Raw genomic sequence first — 4,743 nt, 5'->3', positions numbered from 1 at the left:
CGGATTCCGCACCGTTTGCTCCAGGCGTTTGTGAGGTCCAACCGGGTGGCGCGCGACTGAGCGCATCCCGGGACAGGCCAGGCGCCATCGAGGCAGCCCGAGGAGCGCGTTCCTGCGCCCTGCGCGCGGTCCCAGCTGCCGTCGCCGAGCGCTATACCTCGCTGACCCGGTGAGACCATCCCACGCCTCGGCCCCGGGTACCCCAAGAGGGCAGCAGCCCCGGGGACGCTAGCACCAGCCCTGCGAAGGGCATAGCTCCCCACACCCTTTGCGGCCCCTCGTGGCGGCGCAGGCCGCTGGGGACCTCCAGGAGACAGGGCAGGCGAGAGAGCCGCGCGCCGTCCCCGCTGCGCCCCGGAATGGTGGCCCCAGCATGAGCGAAAGCGCTGGCCCCTCTGCACGCCCGGGGACTTCAACCGCAGCTTCGTGTCAAGAGGGTATTTTTTCTAAACGATACCGCTTCATTCGTTCGTTCGTTGGTTCCTTCGGGCAGTTATGCCTCAGAAAAGCAAAAGACATCGGCCGGAGCCCCGGTTCTCTTCGCCGAGGACCCCGACGTCTCGCCGCCCGTGCTCGGAGGCGCCCCCAACCCACGGCGGCCTGCCCTCTCCCGCACGGGTCGGGCTTTTCCTTATCCAGAGAGGAACCCCAAATGCTCTTCGCAAAATCCAATAAAGACATTCCTGCGGCTTCTCCCAGGTTTTGATTGTTGACGCAGGTTTTCCGGGCACACAGCCGCTTCTCTAGAACCGGGTCTCAGAATTCTGAAATTGACCAGCCTCCCAAATCTGAGCCGTTTCGGCGGTAGGAAAGCCAGAGCCCCACGGCCGGGACCGCAGAAATGGGATTCCAAGAGGCTGGAATCCTGGTTCCAAGGTTTCCCGATTTAGGAACTCCCGGAATCGAAAAATATTTAGCCCACTTTTCTGAGAAACTAAGGCTTGGGTATCCCGTTGGCACTCCAGGGGCCTCTGACAGCGATTGGGGCCAGAGAAGGCCAGGATGCTGTCCACTTGGCCAAAGATACGGGTCTGGGGTAGCAGGGGCAACACGGGAGGGGGCTTGCTGGCTCCCTCCCCTTTCTTCAGCTCTGCTCAGAGAAGGAATAGACGTGGAGGGGGCATGGAGACCTGGCTGCCAGGACTCTAGGAGGTAGAGGTAGAATTTGTTGCTCTTTCAGCCAGGCTCAGGGTGTGCTTCTCTGGGAAAAGCCGCTCCTGGGAAGTGGAAGCTGTGGTAACAGCATAAGCTGCCCCTCTGCTCCCCAGTTGTGTGACCAGTCTCTGCCGCTTGCCCAGCCTTCTCTTCCCCTCCGCTCCCGCTATTCTCAGGAGCCAGGGGACGACCAGAGAGTGGACTCGGGCGAGCCATGAGGCCAGCCCTGCCAGTTGCTGACAAGAGTTCCGAGCTGCATGCTCCCTTAGGCACCCCACTCGGCCATCCTGCCTGAGGACATCCCAGGTCTCCCACCAGGACAGCCCAGGGACCCCCAAATAACAGGAAGGCTGAGGCTGGGGTCCTTGGAAGCCTAAAGAAATCAGTGAGATGGCTCCCAGCCCCTACCTGAGCACCCCTTTCCCCCCTCACCCAGTAATTGCTTGTATTCAAAGAAGCAAGAGCTTTTATTGGAGGGGGGTAAAGCAGACAGAAAGGAGGTAGGTGGTCCCAGATGCACTTCCAAAACTGGGTTTTCTAGTTTGAACTTCTCCACGGCCTAAGAGGCTTAGGGTTGGAATGTCCCAGGGAGTCATGGATGGCCTCGAGGGCAAGCCACAGCACATTCCTTCCCTTTTCCTAAAATCCCTTGATTCTGGTGAGAGATTAGGGCAGGGGACCCCCACAAGTGGGCGGAAGGATGCCCTCCATGAGGACCCTCCAGCCACTCTTCCCAAATAAAATTGCTAACCCGATCTTGGGCACAGAATCTGTTTTGAGTGAGCCCGGCCTTAGGGAAGGTCTCTGTGGTGACTACTTCAAACGTACCAGAGGCCGGACTTCTCCACTCAACCCAGCCAGGACTCTAAACCTCCAAATTTCCTGAAAGTCACAGAATCCTTGCTATCTCCACATGGCCTGAAGGGATGGGGGATAGGGCACATGGCTCCAGCTCCAGGAAGCCCCCTTCTCTCCTCTCCTCATGCCTGCATCGTCAAGTAAGCTGCAAGCTGAAGCGGCAAATAGGGATTTCGAGTCTGAGTCAGACATGGAAAGTGGGGAACAGGGCAGGTGGAGCTTTGCTTGAGGTTACACAGCAAAGCTGGGAGAACACTGAAACCCTGCTCTTACTCTGGAAAGGGAGCTGCCTCCTGTCCCGTGTATGTGATGTATCTGTGAGTGTGCAGAAAGACCGTTCCCTGCCTGGGATAGTGGCCAGCAGAAGGTGAGGCTGCGGAAGAAGAAAATGCCCAGGTCCCTTCTCCAGCCAACAACCTATCCAGCCAGCATCCTCGTTCTCTTGTTCAGTCCCTTCCTCACCCCCTGCTCATTCAGCCCTTCCCCGGGCCCAGCAAGAACAGACTCCTCTGGGCAGGCTCTACTAGTCTCAGCCCCTCTCAGGGGTCCAGGGCCCCTGGGAATTTGGGGCTTCACCATCAATAGTCTGAAGGCCTTTCCATCCACATATCAGGCATCAAGATTTCCAAATAAAGGGTTTAGTGTGACTGTCCAAAACACTGCCGGAGGCTTGGGGCCAGAGGAGCATACAGCAGGTGCTCAATTACTGCATTAAATGCAACAGTGGGGGATGCAAGCTCCTCAGACTGAACAGCTAGAGCTGCAGAGTAAGGAAACAGTCCCCATCTATGGAAATTCTGGCTCTCTACACCCCATGGAGAATGGAAAGCTGTGGCCCTCAGCCTCTGGATGCCTACAGGCAGAGCATTTATTCCAGAGCCCCTCCCAGAAGGGCACTGTGCTTCCCACGTTGGCCCTGACAGTTGGTGGGCTTGGAACATACCTCCTGTCCCCTACCAGCCCGATCTTGGGCGAGCAGTGTTCCTGGGGCCAGAGGCCCGGCTGCGTGTGCACCTATGTGCAGGGAGCATGCGTGCATCTGTGTGTACAGCACACCTATGTGAGTATGCACTACATATGTGGATGTGCCTGCTCCTGTGTCCTATCTGGACCCAGGCAGGCTGGGTCGCACACTGTCCTTGAGAAGAGTTATCTGCTGCTGCAGGAGACTCAGACAGGAAATATGGTAAAAGTTGAGGCTGAGGGCAAATGTTGGGCAACCATACTTCCCATGTCCCTCTCCTGCCACCTTTCCCCCCATAAACCCAAGACTATCTTATCCTGTGGGGCTTAACTGAGAGAAACTCCCCTTTGGGAGGAAAGGGCAGGAGTCCCTGAGCCTCGGCAACCCAGCCCCCTGGAAAACATCCTCCCTCTGGCCTCAGTCCCAGCCCCTGCTCCTGTAGTCACTGGCACCCAGTGAGAGTGTGCCAGATGCGGAGGGGCCATGCCTTCTCCCAGCGCCCAGAGCTGGGGACCTGGGGCTAACACTGAGAGAGCGACAGGCAGGCCTATTTCTGCGCTGCCTCCACCACATCCCTGCAATCCCCACCAAAGAACTCAGCCTGAGGCTGTGGGTCTCCTTCTGATGAGGAACCAGGGTGAGCGGTGGAAGGCAGCGCCTGCAGAATATCCCAGGTCTTTAGCCTGCACCGTCCCAAGTAGAGACTCCCAGGAAGAGATGGGGGAGATGCACCAGGCCCTGGGGTGAGGCGCTGAGTCTGGGGTGTAGGGCAGTGCTTCTCCCCAAGGTTGCTGTCCCGCCCAGCACTGCTCCCATCCGGAAGCTGGTCGGCAGGGGAGGCACGGAGGGCAGCATGGGGTCCAGCTCTGGCCAGAGGGACAGGTCAGGGTCACACCCTACACCCTATCTGGCATCTATTTGCTCAAGACTGTGAGGTCTCAGGGCCGGTTAACAATTGCTGAGCAAAATCCTTCAACAAACTTCACTGAAGTAGGAGGGGATCATTCTTTGGGATAGGGAGGGGAACATCTTTGCCCGCACCCATGGAGGCCCTACCGGCCCTGAAGCTCAGCTACAGCGTATGTGGGAGAAGCTCAAAGGTGGCAGGCTTCCGGGACTGCCGACTGCCGACCCAGGATTGGGAAATGGCAGGCACCTGGCCTGGGCCAGGTGTCTGCAGCTCTGGGAAGCCAATGCTGAGGCCGCGAACATCGCTGCAAACCTGCCCTGAAGGGGGCAGAAGCCAACCCCTTGGATGCCAAGGCTTGGGCCTGGCTGATTTGGCCGGACTGGTGCAAAACAAGGGGAGAGAGCCCCACAGGAGAGGCTGTGGGGCCTGGCGGGGCTCTTGGGGTGTCCTGCTGCACTCGCCAGAGGCCCGGAGCCAACAGAAACGTTTCGTCTGATTAGAAGCCATCAGTTCTATTCCAATCCCGGAAAATTGACTGCGGTGCAGAGGGGGAGGCCTGAGAAGCAGTCTTGGAGGACAGGGTCCAAGCTAATTAGGAGGCAGCATCCGGGGGCCCATTAGAACGCAGGCTGCTGTCACTCAGTCGGGCTCAGGTCCCGGGAGAAGAGGCCGAGGAAGGAGGGGGCGGCGGCCCCTCGACGAGGACGCCGCTGGGAGCTGCCGGAACCGGCCCCGGGCTCTGCCCCCGCCCTGGCGCTGGCTAGGAGGCGCCCGCTCCGTGCGATCCTGCTCCGCGAACATTCTCTCATCCAGGGCTGTTCTCGCTGGGGGCTGGGGACTTCGAGGCGACCCAGAC

Source organism: Suricata suricatta, chromosome 6 (genome assembly GCF_006229205.1).
Source record: "Suricata suricatta isolate VVHF042 chromosome 6, meerkat_22Aug2017_6uvM2_HiC, whole genome shotgun sequence".
NCBI lineage: Eukaryota > Metazoa > Chordata > Mammalia > Carnivora > Herpestidae > Suricata > Suricata suricatta.
Note: the sequence above shows the minus strand (reverse complement) of the source record.